Below are 17567 nucleotides of genomic sequence, written 5' to 3' on the forward strand. Positions count from 1 at the left end.
GATAAAAAAACCTATACAATAAAAAGTCAAATTCTAACAATTAATAATGGTAAAAACTCTTCAATATAGCCCCATTAATAAAGACTAAACCCCCATAATAATTAATAACAATAAAAACCTCTGAATTCAATCAATATTTTCGTACCATCATGCATACCAGTCAGTTGATGTTGACTGCTAATTCTCACGATTGCGAGGCCTGTTGACAGAACCAGGTCTTCAAAGCTTGTCTGAAGGCCAGTAGGGGCAATACGGACCTCGGGGGGTGGGGTGGGCTAGTTGGTTCCAAAGATCCAGGGCTGCCACAGAGAAGGCCATCCCCCTGGACCTGCCAATCAACATTGCTTAGTTGATAGGACCCGGAGAAGGCCAACCCTGTGGGATCTAATTGGGAGGTGTATGGCAGGAGATGGTCCCATAAATAGTCAGTCTGGTCCTAAATCATGTTGGGATTTATAGGTGATAACCAACACCTTGAATTGTGACTGGAGACTATTTGGTAACCAGTGCAGAGTGTTGGTTTTATGTGGGTGTACCTAGGTACACCTAGGTACACCGACAACCACTCACACGACCGTATTCTGGATTAGCTGCACTTTCCTGACACTTTTCAAGGATAGACCCATGTAGAGTGCATTGCAATAATCAAGATGTGAAGTGATGAAGGCATGTGTGACTGTGAGCAGAGGCTTCTGATACAGATAGGACTCTATCTGGTATACCAAATGAACCTGAGCAAAGGTCCACCTGGCCACAGCTGAAAGATGATTGTCAAGCTTCATCTGTGGATACAGGAGGACTATCTGAAAGGGTTTAGGTTCTCCCCCAGGACAATGGATGGACAGATGGTATGGTCCTTCAGAGGAAATGCCCAGAGCCGGATTGAGCTTGCGCATATTGGCTCACATCCTGAACTTCACAGCTTCCAGGCACCAGCACATCATATCAACTGCTTGACTGAATTGGCATGGTGTAGAGATGTATAATGAGGTATCATCAACGTACTGTTGATATGTTTGGCAGTTCAAATCTCACCAATTCAAGGTTGACTCAGCCCTCCATCCTTCTGAGGTGGGTAAAATGGGGACTCAGATTGTTAGGGGCAATATGCTGACTTTGTAAACCACTTAGAGAGGGCTGTAAAAGCACTATGAAGTGGTATATGTCTAAGGGCTATTGCTACTGCTATTATGTCAAATATGATGCGTATGGTGTGATTCACATGTGTGTTGATCAGTCTAGTATAGTTATAGTTATTCAGACCATGGAACAATATTCTCCTATTAAAAAGATGAGGCCAAGAGCTGAAGATCACAAGGTAGAAGCTGAGGAATAATAATAATAATAATAATAATAATAATAATAATAATAATAATAATAATAACAACAACAACAACAACAACAATAATAATAACAATTATTATTATTATTATTATTATTATTATTATTATTATTATTAATAATAATAATAATATTATTATTATTATTATTAATATATTATTAATAATATTATTAAATATTATTATTATTATTATTATTATTATTATTATTATTATTATTATTATTATTTATTAGATTTGTATGCTGCCCCTCTCCGAGGACTCGGGGCAGCTCACAACAACATAAACAGTGTACAAATCCAATTTTAAAATACAATTTAAAACCCTTATAATAAAATAAAATAATCACACAACCAATCAAATCATACACCAGCCTTGACAATTGGGGTGTATGTTAGTTTCCCCATGCCTGGAGGCAAAGATGAGTTTTTAATAACGTACGAAAGAAGAGGAGAGTGGGGACAGTCCTAATTTCAGGGGGGAGTTGGTTCCAGAGGGCCTGGGCCACCACAGAGAAGGCTCTCCCCCTGGGTCCCGCCAGACAACATTGTTTAGTCAACGGGACCCAGAGAAGGCCAACTCTATGGGACCTAATCGGCTGTAGGAGCCTATCATTGCACCCATACCCTTAGCTCCTTCATACTCCTGTTCAAGGCTTCATGGTTCTTCATTTATAACATTTGCTAACAAATGATTTATTGATGGTAGTTAATTTATAAGGCCTTCCTTAAATACATTCACAGAGCATAAAGTTAAAAATAGCTACTACCAGCAATATTGTCTGTGGCAAATTATTCCTGATATCAACTGAAGGAGAGCAACAGCGGGGGAGCACCATTTTGCATGAATAATAAATATTGGACTAGAAAAGATATTAGATTGGGGGAAAAAAACCATTTGATCTGATTTAACAAAGCTATTTTTTATTATTGTTTAAAGAAGTTAGCCTGGAAGATTTTGGATCAGTCACTATACAATCTACCCTACAGGGCTGTTGTGAGAAAATTGAGGTGGGTGGATGAGGGAAAGTTATGTGTGCTGCTGTGAAGAAAAGGCAAAGTATGTAAAAAGTTAGACAGAATTGACAACCACAATGTACACAGATCGTCAACCATCACGAAGTCTAGATGTATATTTGATAATATATGCTTTTTGAAATTTTGTTTTTCACCCAAGTATTTCAATAAATATTCCAATAAAAATGTCAGATGAGTAGTAATCCTTAGATCTCCTCAGGACGGCTAACAGGGAATCTATTGCTATTACATTGATCCATACATTGTTTCAAGAAGCTTCCTTTTCATTTAATGATTGCTTTGTCTGACATTACTCAACTTTAATGTCTCTCCAAAAGATTTGTGAAGTCTCACACTTCTCTTTTGAAAACCAAACAGAAAGAGAAAATATTTGAGTTTGCACGCCACAGCTGCAGGCAGTGAATTATCACACCAGGGAAGAGTGGAAATGCCACCCACATAATCCAACAGGAGGTCTGATTCGAAGCGATTACAGCAGTTCTACAAATCTAAAATGTCTTTCTTCTGCAATTTTTCCAAGGTAAAAAAAAGGAAGAAAGAGTCAGGCAGATCATTTTTTTTTCTACTTTTAACAAAACTTTCTCTTTCTAGCCAACCCCCATACTACAATCATTACTTTCTTATTCAATTCCAAGTGCTGGATGTGACAGGATATATGGCATGAAAATAAATGTGGAATGCATACAAAACAGGAGATATACATGATTTTTATAATAATGTGCATCTCAGTCTCAATAGCAATAAATAATTTTGGTCCTTTTTTTTGTTTAACTTCCCATTTGCTTTACAATATCTTCATAATGTGCATTATATTGTTCTGACATGTTATTCTGAAATTGGATTTCAATAATTTCCCACAGTATTGCTTAAATTCAAGCACTGTTTATGCATTGTGAAAGAAAAGGAGGGGAACAACCCAATTTCTAGGTATTGTGAATTTGTTCAATACTTTTATTCTGAAATAACTCCATTTTCCCCACAAGATTTTGTGGCTTTATAGATAATTACAAAACAAAAACAAAACGGGAATTATTCTAGATATGATAATGTACTTGGAAATGTGTGTGGGAATCTAATTTAAATAGCAAATTAGCACACAGGAATATAGAATATACTGAGTCCCGTCAACTATATATATTTTTTTGCTCTTCTGAGAAGCTGGTAGCAGCAAAATATCCCCCTTGATGAAAAAATATTTTGGAGAAAAGAATTGGTAAGGAGACAAAGGTAGAAAAATGGAGGGAGCTTAGTGGAAATTTTCACCAATGAGAACATTCTGTTACTCAAATTAAAAATTATCAAATAAACTCCGTGATGCTTATTTCATAGTTATCTAAGAATTGAGCGGCCTTTTTAATGGCTTTTTTGTCATCTGAGTTGAACTCTAAAATTTAATCTTAATTTCTTTCTGGAGTATCTATTATATAAAATGTATATAAGTATAAGAACACTTTGTCATTCACTCTTTATGCTATGCAAATTTAAATAGGTTCTCGCATTTTGTCTGATGTCTAAAACCACATTATTACTTTCTATATGCATTCTATATTTACACTGTTCTCTTGCTTCTTTTTGTATTTAAAATTGTTAAGTGGAGTTTATGTATTTGAATGTTAATGTTTACATTTTTTAAAATCCTATAATTTTTACTTTCAACATGGCAGATACAATGTTTGTCTTTATATTTGTAGCTATCTTTGAAGTGACTTATATCAAGACAGCATATATTAAAAGTAGGTTAATTTGTTTGTGTGTGTGTGTTCATTACATACACATCAATGGGAGATCAGCTCTATCAGTGATGGCTGATGTTTTCCGGGCCAAGTGCCCAAAATGCACACACCTGCATGAGAATGCATGCACATGCGTGTGCCCAAATGCCCAAAATGCAATGTGTGTATGCTGCCTTGCATGCCTCCCCACATGAATCTCGCCCCTGTGCATGCATGGTAGAGATTCAAAAACCAGTTTTCCAGCAGGAGGTACGTGCACATCACCCTCTATGGGGACCGCCATTGCAGTAGCGGAAGTGGAGCTGTGTGTGCAGCGCAGCTCCAGTTCTGTCCACAGTGCATGTGCCGTGATCTGGCCTTGTTGCCTGCTCTCTGCCCTCCTGCACCCCAGGGATCTCTCAGGGAACTATAACCGTGCAGAGAGATGCCTGCAGCACAGGAGAGCATAGAGCAGGCCACACGGCTGGAGCTCTGGGACCCCTGGCCTGCAGACAACATCTGCATACCATCTTCTTAGTGTGGCCCCTTTGCAAGCAAGGTGGAGCAGGGTCCAAAAGGTTAGGAGCAGGCTGGGTGGGCTGCAAGCAGCATAGCCACTTCAAGCGGTGTAGTCACTGCGAGTGGCAAAGTGGGGAGGGAGCACAAGCAGGGTAGCCTCTGTGAGTGGCAGGGTGGGAGGTGCGAGCAGGGTAGCCGCTGCGAGCAGCAGGGCAGGAGGGGGCACTTGCAGAGAAGCCGCTGCAAGCAGCGGGGCATGAGGGGATGCAAGTAGGGTAGCTGCTGCGATCAGTGGGGGGTGAGGGGATGGGAGCAGGGCAGCCACTGCAAGCAGCGGGGCATGAGGGGGCATGAGCAGGGTAGCTGCTGTGAACAGCGGGGCAGGAGGGGGCAGGGGTGGCAGAGCAGGTCACTTATCTTATTTTCGGCATTTTATGCTTCCGCACATTTGCAGAAGCAAAAAAAAGAGCTGGAAATGTGCAATATCTCACATGCATGAGTGTTCTTGCACACGATTTGGCTTCTGCGCATGTGCAGGAAGCCGAATCTTGTGTTGGGAGTACGTGCAAAAAGCATGCTAGACGGGAGTGCATGTACATGCGTCCTGTGTTCCAGTAGCACTGGGCGATGGTAGCCCACTGCTGCTGTGCATGTGCAAGCTGAGCTGGAGCAATAGCTTGTGTGCCATCAAACGGGGCACTATGTGCCACCCCCTGGCATGAATGCCGTAGTTTCGCCATCATAGACCTTTACTTAGTATGACGTAAAATTTTAAGAATTGAAGAGTGACTGACTTTTGATATTCCACAAAACTTTGGAAATATCCAAACCTTTTCAAAAAGGAAAAGAATTCTCTATATGCCGTACACCAGAGTTATTTATTGTAGCTCCCTCTGAGATATGAATGGAGGAATGATCAGATTTTCAAAGATTTTATTTTTTTGCTTATCCCCAAAGAAAATGACTCTGTAATTATTATGATTTTAATTTAGCAGAGAATAGCAGATTTAGCAGAAGTAAAAGAGATAGGAAGAAAAAAAAATTCAGGACTTTTATTGTTTCCTTTCTGTTATGCCGGGGTTCACATTACGAGCCCCCAATTAAGTCCAAAATAGAAATTCAAACACACACATTTGTAAAGTAAATAAAGTTGGTTTATCAAAAGGAAAATACGATCCGAAATGCACTTTTAATCAGCCAAAGTGCTCACCCACAAACCAAAAGCCTTGAATGCTGTGAAAAACATAAAACAAAAGCAAAGTAGATAAAAGGCAGCTGTAAAGACATCAGAGCCACCCCCCTTCAAGAGTCCTCAAGCAAAACTTAAGTGAATTAGTCCAAGAGTCCTGGTAAAATCCTGAAATAGTTCAAAGAGTCCTTATAAAATCCTGATGTAAACCACAGTTCTCTGTCTCACGAAACAGATAAACTCCCATGCCGAGAGGCAACAACGCTGGCAATTTATCAGCAGCCCCATTAGCCTAATTGCCCCAGCCACAGGTGTTCTCCCTTATTTCCTATAATACTTGTGCAGTTGTTCCTTCCTTGACATCAACCTGTGTCTGCGAACATCTATGAATGCCTCCTCTTCAGAATCTAACAATGATAATGATGATGATGGTTCACTAACGGGGTAATTAGCTAATGGGCTGCCTGTAATTACCTCCTCCTACTTCACTTCAAGAATCTTCCCCTGACACAGAGACTTCACTGTCGGGAGCTGCTGGCAGTAAAACCAGCCTCTGATAATGTGAGGATTCTCCCACATCAACCCCCACAGTCCTTGGAGCAAGAGCTGGCCCAGAGCCAACCACAACACTTTCCTTATTAGTATCTTTGTTTCAGGACTCTGGATAATAATAATGGTTTTTAGAATGTAATTTTCTAATTCCTAATAGAATACAAATAATTGAAAGTCAGCTAGTTGGATTTTTTTTAAAAACAAAACAACCCTATATTTTTAAAAGCCTTGCCCTCAAAATTCAGGGCCCATCAGTGATGGGTTGCTCCTGGTTTTGGCCTGGTTCTGAAAACCAGAAGTGATGACAATGAGGGGCTCCAGCCACCTGCTCACAAGCGCACGCATGAACCAGTAGCAATGGGTTTTAGGACCTACTGTCAGGGCCTATGTATATGTCATTGTGGCGAGCTGGTTTTTCTCTCTTAATCACAGCCCACTTCCCACTGTGTCAAGTACACACATATTTCTATGTGCATGTTTTTTCCCTCCTTCTTGCTGTCTGTCTCATAATCTCTCTATCAGGGCTGGGAGGATTCAAATTCACCACAATCCCACTGGCTAAATCCAGCACTATTGCTTACTTTACTACATTAGCTTTTATTTATAACATGAAAGCTTTCCACATACTCTCCTCAGGACACATATATTAGCAAAAGCATCCAGCTTACCTTTAAGGTCACTTGAGCTATACTTGGGGGCTGATATGCATAAGAGTCAGCTCCTTGTGCCCCCTTTTTTAACCAAGCCCTGCATCTATGAAACTTCATCTATATGTTAATATTTATGATAATTATTGTATTCCTTTTTGGATCATAACCCCTGAACAGGCTGACACCTCTGTTCCTGAAGTCTGGCTAACAGGCTATGGAAACCAGAGAGAAAGTCTACCACACAGGGAAATAACTGCTCTAAGAGCTTTTGCAATGTTCGCGTTGCTAAGGAAACCACTTCTTTGTCTGTACGTGTTTAGAATGACTGCCTCATTAAGGCCTTTACTTTTGGCACTTTTTCATAGGAAAATGGAAGAAAAACTACAAATAGGTTGGCCAAAAATGAGAAGATCTGGAAAGGAGCAAAACATAAATGTCATTTTCTCTATTCTTGCTGTGGGTGATATTTAGATTTTGTGTAAGCTTCAAGACGTGTAGAGAATCTTTGTTTGGAAATGAGTGATTGAAGATGTATAAATCATCCTTCCCTTCCTGGTTGTGATTCAATGAGTTTACAAAATGCAGCCACAAATGTGCTCATGTATGCACTGTCTCCCTCTTTATATGTGCAAAAGCAACTAGCCCAATAATATGACCACTGCCTTGCAAACAATATATGTGCCTATTTCTTGTTGAAAGAATGTGTGTATACATAAGCGTCTTCTATCAGCATAAAAAATCTGACATTTTAAAAATATTTTGGACTTAGAAGTGCAGGGAAATCTTACGTGACAATGACATTTATTGTTATTATGGAAAAACATTGAAATATGTACCCCTGCCCACTGAAAAAAATATAGATACATAACCTTGTAATTTAATGTCAAAGCAAATTGGTGAAGATTGGCTAATCTAAGATGTACTTCAAGGCATTATCCATTAGCAATAATGCTGTAAACTCAAAGTCTTGTGAGAGCTCATCTTCCCTCCTAAATTGATAAGAAAATCCTTTGAAAATAGGGCCAGAGCTTAACCTTAACCTTGAGCTTATAAATATCAGCATGGTGACAAGACTGCAAGTCACAGCCTTTCATTATCAGTTGCTGAAGGACAAAAAGAAATGAAGTTCCATAAAGAGGAAATGGGAGGGAAAGGGATGGAGGAAGGAGGGAGGGAGGAAAGAAAGGAAGGAAGGAGGGGAGGGAGGGAGGGAGGAAGGAAGGAAGGATTTTTAAAACTGCAGGTTTACATACACATTTCACAATTATCAAAAGTGTGTTCTTCTTGAATGAGCATGCAGTTATCCAATACAGAGAAATGGGATTGCATTATTTTGTAGAATCTGTATGTGTCAAAGGACCAGTTGATCGAATATTTAAAGGGTTAAAATGATGCAGACCTTCAAATATCAATAAGATATAGAGAAGACAAGGTCCTTGAAAGGATTTCAAATAGCTCTAGCTGCTTTGTCACTTCAAGAAATGAGTTCAGAGGTGTAGTTTGCTTGCAAATGAAGTACTTTGACAAACTGTTCATATAATCCCATAAAATAAAATATTGATACAGGGTTTAAAAAAAGATTTTGGTCAATCACTATTGTACAGCCTATGAAACCTCTTGAGATCACAGTGCATTTCAAACTTTTTGACAGGATCATGAGCAGCATGAGAAAAAGTCTGCTGTTGGAATGAAAGCGGTCAAATCTAGTAAATGACAGAAGAAATAATCACGATATAGCATGAATTATTTTATAAGTGGGAGAACCGGTCATACATCACTTTTTCAGTAACTTTGTAATTTTGAAAGATTGCTAATTGAATGGTTGTAAGTTGAGGACTACATAAGGAAATTAACATCACCCATTTAATTCCACAAAAAGGGTTAGACCTTATTATAGCTATAAAATACTGTAGATATTGAGGTAGTTTTTGTAACAAAAAAGAGAGCCTGCCACAACGAACAGGAATGCTTTGCAAAAGACACAGAAATTTCTAGAGCCACTGGAACCAATATTGAGGACAATTAATAAGGCCTATCTCTTATTAAAACAGCAAGTGTACTAAAATTATATTTCAAAAGATAAAAATGCAATCTAAAACAAGAAAAAAGAAGGTGAAGCAAAGAAAAAAATAGAAATATAAGAATATAGTAAAGAAGAAGAAAAGTGTTTATAAAGAGATGCCTGAAATCACAGCTATAAGCAATTTCAGTAACTTATCATCTTTTTACATGCAACAAATAACATTTTTTGCTATACTGTATCCCATCTCTTAACTACAAAGAAATCCTTAAAGTCTTCTGAATTAAGAGAATGCAAAAGCTGTTAGGTGTTTGCTGGCATCTTTCAAGATATGTGATACAGGGGTGGATTCCAGATTCTTTTGCTGCTGGTTTGCTCAGGGACGCACTCAGAGAAGGGCTACCAAAATGGTTACTACCACACTGTGGGCGTGGCTTATGCGGGACACCCTGCATTTTCTTGCAACATCTTTCAGTGCAATTGGATGCTCTGGGGTGGAACTCCATTTTTGCTACCCCACTGTGTTTCCCACCACCACCATCTGGGCAGCAGCCCACCCTTGGACGCACTGCGTGGGTGTGCACATTTTGCACGTGTGCATGCACAATACTATAAAAAAGCTTCTGTGCATGCACAGAAGCAAAAAGAGAACTGCCTTGGGGACGTGGCAGGCTTGGGTCTCTACCAGTTCCAGTGACCCAGGCCGCCAGGTTACTACCTGTTCTATAGAACCGGTCTGAACTGGTAGGAACCCACCTCTGATATGACACAGCTGCATTACAATGGTGAGTTTCAAAAATGTTTACTACTGGTTCTGGGGGCATGGTGTGGCTTAGTGGGCATGGCTTAGAGGGCATGGCTTGGTGGGTGTGGCTTAGAAGGTGTGGCATGGTGGGTGTGGCGTGGTGGGTGTGGCAGGGAAAGAATGTTGAAAAATCTCCATTCCCTCCCCACTCCAGGAGAAGGTTACTGCAAAATCCCCATTTCCTCCCGTTCAACTGGGACTTGGGAGGCAGATAATAGATGGGGGTGGTGCCAGTCAGAGGTGTTATTTACCGGTTCTCCAAACTACTCAAAATTTCTGATACTGGTTCTCCAAAACTGTTCAGATCCTGCTGAAACCCACCTCTGCTGTACTACTTTTGAAAGATCAGCTATTTCTCTCTGTCTCTGTCTCTATCTCTCTGTCTCTGTCTTTCTCTGTCTCTTTATTTTTTCTCTCTCTGTGTGTCTGTCTGTCTCTCTCTCTCTCTCTCTGAGCCACCTATCTTTTCCATTGTCTCCCTGACCTCTCCAAAGTACCATAAAGTTCTTTGGGACATTTCCAATTATTTCTTCATCAATTGATGAATGTGATACATTCAGATTCTCAAAGGTAATAAGCAGTCAGTATTAATAAAGTTAATTAACAAAGGAAACCATTACAAAAAGTCAATGAATCTTACAATTATATTACAGGAACAGAACAAAATAAAAGAGCTGGAAGGGATCTCGGTGATTTTCTAGTCCAACTTCCTGCTCAGGCATGAAACCATATACCATTTCAGAAAAATAGTTGTCCAATCTCTTCTTTAAAACTTCCAGTGTTGGAAAATTCACCACTTCTGGAGGCAAGTTGTTCCACTGCTTAATTGTTCTAACTGTCAGGAAAGTTCTGGGTTGGTTCTCTCTTTGATTAATTTCCATCTATAGTTTCTTGTCCTGCCTTTAGGTACTTTGGAGAATAGTTTGACTCTGTTAGAAGAAAAATCTGGTCTGGTTCCAAGCTGGAAGAAAAATGCTGGGAATAAAATGGAGACATTAGAAAGAACTCTGTTTATTGATCAACGGAACCAATAACATGTAGTTCTGGGACAGTTGACAAAATAGGGTTGCGATAGGTGAGCTTTTATAGATTTTTTGGGGGTGGTGTTTGAAATACTTTGGGGGAGGGGGGCAAATTGTGAGATGTGGTGAGTTTTGTGTCTTTCACTATTCTAATGATGATGGGTTAATCCTAGTATACCCTAAAGATCCTGTCCTGTCCTTCTTAATCCCATCAACTGGAGCTGAAGGTGTTTTTGTTTTTTAATAGATTGGCCCAATTTTTCTTATTGGGCACAAAATATCCATCTCAAAATATTTCAGGTATTTATTGGAGGTTGTTGGGCCTCCTTTCTGCCTTTGGTAAGTTTTTTCTCTATTTCTCCTTTGGGCAAATATAATATTCTGCCTTTCTTAATATTCTCCAAAATATTTTGTTCTCTAGAGTGAGGCTTCCTACAACTCTGTCTTCTTTGTGGCAACCTCTGAGATATTGGAACATGCTATCATGTCACCCCTATTATAAAGTGACCAGATTTTAAAATTGAGAAAGAGGGACACCATTGTGTGTGTGTGTGGGGGGGGGGGAAGCACTAAAAAAATTTCACACAAAAAATATTTATCTCTCTCTCTCTCTCCCTCATTCTTACTCTCTTCATCCCTTCCTCTCTCTCTTTTCTCTCTCTCCCTCCTTCCCTCCCTCTCAGTCTCTTTCTCTCTCTCTTCCTTCCTCCCTTTCTCTTTTTCTCTCCCCCCCTCTCTTGCTCTCTCTCTCTCTTGCTCTCTCTTTCTCTCTCATACACCATGCTGCCACCTCTCCCATTTCAGCTCTCAGGCAGTGGGAAGGGCTCGTGCCTAAGGTGGGCCTGCAGGGGTAGTGGGGCTTGGCAGCTCTGTCAGGTGCAGGGCAGCAGAGCAGGCAGTGAAGGCTGCACCACTAAGCAGGGGTAGAAGTAGGAGCAGGAGGGCGCCAGCAGCAGCAGCACTGGGCAGTAGCTGAGGGGCAGTGGCGGGGTGGTCGGCTGCAAGCGGGAGCTCTAAGGGGGAAGGCACTGATGGTGGCGGGCTGGATGTGTTGCTGGATGCCGTACATGCTGGCACTGCACTGGGCATGGGCATGTGGCTGGCACTGGTGCCAGCATGTACAGTGTCCAGCAACATGTCCAGTTGCCGCCGCTGGTGCCTCTGCCCTGGAGCTCCTGCTCGCAGCTGACCACCCTGCTGCCACCCCACGGCTACTGTCTGGTGCTGCTGCTGCTGCTGCTGCTGCTGGTGCCCTCCCACTCCTACTTCGACCCCTGCTTGGCAGCATCGCCTTTGGTGCCTGTTGCCCTGCGCCTGCCAGAATTCCCTAGCCCTGCTGCCCCTGCAGGCCCACCTTGGGCATGAACCCTTCCTGCCACCCAAGAGCTGCAAAGCTCACCTGCCGCCGCCAGGAAGGTCCAGCTGGGTGGGGTGCTGCAGCTGTGGGAGAGGCCGCCTCCAAAGCCAAAGGGCAGAAGCAGGACTGTCCCACTGAAGTTGGGATGTCTGGTCACCTAACCCTATTATTATATTTATCATTTTTCTAAGTAGTTATTTAAAAATGCACACATCTTACTTTTTCTGCTTAAGTTCAAGACAGCTTCCAAATATAAAGATAGAGACTCTTTCTTCAGGTTGCTGCAGAAATTGTGACATAGAACAATCACGGTCTGCCCTCTTTCCCTTAAATTGCACCTATAATAATTTGTAGCATTCCAAAAATGGAAAGTGTAGGAATTAGTGTGTTTTCTTGATCCTTTCTTACATATTGGGCAATATAATATTCTTATCCAAGTTAAGCTGTGAAAAAAATATAAGCCTTTTTTTTAATGGAGTCATTACGTGTAACAAAGTAAGTTATTACAAGAATTTATTTTCTCCAGATTTTTATTTCCTTATTCATCTAAATTATTTTGGTACTGTACTTGATTGGACAAAACGGGATGGAAATTCAGCCCATCCTGAGGACATAGAAATGAACAAGATGGCTCTTTGTTAAGACCAGAAGTTGGGCAGAACAGAAAATTCAGTCATGAAGAAGCCACTTATTGTGAAGAGCATTGTGTGCTATCAAGGATGAGCAAAAACAAAATTATGTTGGCTATGAGTATGTGTGGGTCAGTTATTGGCAACAATTTCTTCCCATGGCCCATGTTTAAAAACAGCTAGTCTGATAAGGAGCAGTAGCAATTGTACGCTTCAATTTATCCTTTTTAGTAGATGGTTTAAATGGGATATCAACTGCCATTTTTTATATAAAGATCATAGTATTTTGCAGTTGCTGGTGCTGCTTGAAATTCAGACATGTATCTCTTGTATTACATTTTGGTACAAAGCTAGATGAAATAAAGTAATAAGAACATTTTTTTAACTCTGCATTATAAAATGGGGCTCTTCCTAAGGTGCATTGCTACTATAGGATAGTCTGAAAAGAATGGCTACACTCTTGTTCCTTTCATCCACTGATTAGGAAGGGACCTGTTAGTGAAGAATATAAAAGGAGCAGAATCTCTTTAAAAATAATAATCATAATAAAGTTTTTCCTTTGAGCAAAGATATTCAGAGAGTGCACAATTTGAATGAGAGGATTTTTTTCCTTTAAAAAGTGCTTCCTGAATGCAAATGCACAGGCTTGGATGCCCCTGAGAACTGTTAATTAATTATACGATACAGTAAAATTGGATTGCTGTTGCTGCATTGCTAGCACAACTTAGGCAACCCAGAAAAAAATGATAACAGAGTGTATGCAAAAATATTATTCTGGTTATTTCATTTCTCTTTGAAGCTATTAAAATCTTTGCACATATTTCAGTCTTTATACAGGTACAGGAATTACACCTGAAAAAATTTCCAGAGTTCACCAGAGTTCTCTTTCTTCCCAGGTTATAAGAAATTCATGTTACTTGATCTGAGAAGTAGATGATTAGTCTCAAAGAACATATTTATTTATTTATTTATTCATTCATTCATTCATTCATTCATTCATTCATTCATTCATTTATTTATTTATTTATTTATTTATTTATTTATTGGAGTTGTATGCTGCCCCTCTCCGCGGACTCGGGGCAGCTCACAGCCTGTACCCAAAACATAACAATGTAGTTTATCCAATTAATATAATAAAAAGATTCTTAAAAATTCTAACTTTAAAACATTCATTTGCATTCATTCAATAATCACACTAGCAACATTCGTTGGTCAGGGGGAAGGTCGAATGTCCCCAGGCCTGACGGCAAAGATGCATTTTTAAACTCTTTCGGAAGGCAAGGAGGATGGGGGCACTGCAAATCTCCAGGGGGAGCTGCTTCCAGAGGGCCAGGGCCCCATCAGCCAACATTGTTTGGTCAATGGGACCCTAATGAGACCAACTCTCTGGGACCTCACCGGATGCTGGGATTCGTGCGGCAGAAGGCGCACAATAGATAAAATTCCCTTAATGAAATGTGGACTTGTTTACAAATATTCTCTAGTTGTGCGCTTGTACTATCTTTCCAAATGTAGAAAATGTTCAGGTCTTCTATTTAATTGCAAAGTTAGTACTCTTTGTTGCCATTACACTAGAGGTTACTATCCCATCATAGATAGGTAACAGTACAGGGGTGAAATTCCAGTCCTGACAGGCTCTGGAGAACCGGTAGTGGAAATTTTGAATAGTTCAGAGAACCGGCAAATACCATCTCTGGCTGCCCCCAGAGTGGAGTGGGAAAGGAGATTTTACAATATCCTACCCTAGGAGTAGGGAAGGAATGGTGATTTTGCAATATCCTTCTGCCGGAATGGGGAGTGAATGGAGATTTTGCGATATCTGCATTGGCTACTGATTGCTCTCTGAATGCAATTTAAAGTGTTGGTTATCCCCTGTAAAGCCCTATATAGCTTAGAACCAGATTACTTATGGGACCATCTACTGCCTCATGTATCCCAGCAGCTGGTCAGATCCCACAGAGTTGGCCTTCTCCAAGTCCCATCAGCCAAGCAATGTTGCCTGGTGGGGCCCAGGGGAAGGGCCTTCTATGTCGCAGCTACGCCCCTTTGGAATCAACCCCCCCCCCCCGAGATTTGCACCGCCCCCACCCTCCTGGCTTTTCATAAGGCTTTAAGAACACATCTTTGCCAGCAGGTCTGGGGCCATTGAACGTTGCCTTCTTGCTCCAGCCAAGAGTATGAGTGAATGATTATGATTGGATTTTAGTGGAATGGTTTTGTTTGGGGTTTTTAGATTAGATTTTATATTGAGTTTCTTAGAGTTTGTACAGTGCTTGTATTGATTTTATTGTGTAAGCTGCCGTGAGTCCACTGGAGAAGGATGGCCTAGAAATCCAAGTAAATAAGTAAGTAAGTAAGTAAGTAAGTAAGTAAGTAAGTAAGTAAGTAAGTAAATAATAATAATAATAATAATAATAATAATAATAATAATAATAATAATAATAATAATTTATTGGATTTGTATGCCGCCCCTCTCCATAGACTCAGGGCGGCTAACAACAATGTTAAAACAGCATGTGATAATCCAATAATAAAACAGCTAAAAATCCTTACTTATAAAAACCAAACATACACACAAACATACCATGCTTAACTTGCAATGGCCTAGGGAGAAGGAATATCTCAACACCCTCATTCCTGGCGGTATAAATGAGTCTTGAGTAGTTTACGAAAGACAGGGAGGGTGGGGGCAATTCTAATCTCCGGGGGGAGTTGGTTCCAGAGGGCCGGGGCCACCACAGAGAAGGCTCTTCCCCTGGGGCCTGCCAAACGACATTGTTTAGTCGACGGGACCCGGAGAAGGCCAACTTTGTGGGACCTTATTGGCTGCTGGGATTCGTGCGGTAGCAGGTGGTTCCGGAGGTAATCTGGTCCAAATAAACAAATAAAGTATCCTTCCTCTGGAATAGGGTGGGAATGGAATTTTGCAGTATCCTTCTCCTGCTATGCCCACCAAGCAACGCCCACCAAGCCACATCACACCATACCACTCCCACCATAGAACTGGTAGTAAAAAAAAATTGGATTGCGCTACTGTAACTAGAAAAGTATCTCTCTCTCTCTCTCTCTCTCTCTCTCTCAATCCCCTCTCTCTCTCTCTCTCTCTCTCTACACACACACACACACACACACACACACACACACACATGCAGTATATATATACTGTACTATCACAAATAATCGATGTTGTTATTCAGTGCTTCTGCTGTAAGCAAGTTCTGAATATGGGTTAGTGTCTGGATAGTCAAGATGTATTACCATGCCTGGCATGATGTCTGGCACATTAAAATTTTCTACACATTTATGGCTTCTCTGAGCTACTTCCACCTTGAAAATCAGATCTTTCATACATCAGCCAGTGCTCATTCATCAGGGCTAAGTAATTTCTTGAAAAGATATTTCAGATTTATAATTAAGAACACAAAGTAAAATCTCTCTGTAAAAAGTGTATGCATGATAAACTGCAGATATTTAATCTGGCTACATTTTTAAACCTAATCAATCTGCAATTGTGTAATCCCTATAGGATGTGGTATATATTTATCCCCCAAATTGGAAAAAATGACTGAAATTTTATCTCAGAATATGACTATGAACATAAATGCAATAGAGAAAAAATGAGTACAAAAGTATTGTAGGAATAAAGGTGTAAATGAGAACACTCTGTAAAGATGCTGCCAAAATTTGATTTCACAAACAAATAACTGAATATGTGGGTAAATAACATGGATTGTATAACAACTTGCACTTAGTAATTTATAGAAGGGGAAATTTTTTTTGCAAGCAATTATAAACAAACTAACATTCCCTTAAGTTACAATTTCACTGAAATGTCTTCATTCTTATTTTGGTTTTGGTTTTTATCTGCCTGGTATATCATTACCGTACATATGAAAATGCTGCTATAGATAAATCAATATTCTCAGACTTGAACTGATTTTGTAAAACTAGAGCATAAAACTAAACTTTATTCAAATAAGCAGGGTAGTGAGATATTTCAAAATCAGTGATTTTTCTCATCTGAGCAAAGATGAGTAAAAAATAATTAGATTTCAAAGAAAGCAATTCAGTAGTCTTTTGACATGTGGGATTTTCTCTCAATTTTTTCCCCATTTTCTGCCAACTTATCTTCACTTTCTAATATACAAATCTAATATACACAAATATACAAATCTAATATATACAAATCTAATATAATGTATTTATTTTCAATACAAATTGCAGCATTTTTCAAGTTCACAAGCTTCTTAACTTCTAAAAATACAGTTTACATTACCTATTACCATTACCTTTATAAAATTTTCAGCTAGAAATAACTCGTAATTTTTTTTAAAAAAATGAAATATAAACTTTTGCTATTATTAAGCCAAAAAGTTGGGGGGAAATGAAAAGTCTTTACAATGCAAAGCTCTTGAAATGCACCACACAGAGTAACATTGCATTTGCCACAACATTTGAAAGAGACTGATGAGAGCAGTTTAACAAGAAATGTAACCATTGCCAAAAGTGGGGCTTATTGTTTATATGCTGAACCTTAAAGCTATGTACAGGTACAGGGATAAAACAGCCTTGTTGCCCTGAATTCTATTATCTCATTAGGTTACATGTAATTTAAAGAAGTACAATTTCCCTAAGTGGGACTCAATGCCAAAACTAAACCCATTTTTAAAAAAATGTTAGGAATTCCATCTTCCAGGAAATAAAAGTTCTCTTGGACTAACAGATTCTATGCCAT

Source organism: Erythrolamprus reginae, chromosome 1, assembly GCF_031021105.1.
Source record: "Erythrolamprus reginae isolate rEryReg1 chromosome 1, rEryReg1.hap1, whole genome shotgun sequence".
NCBI classification, from domain to species: Eukaryota; Metazoa; Chordata; class Lepidosauria; order Squamata; family Dipsadidae; genus Erythrolamprus; species Erythrolamprus reginae.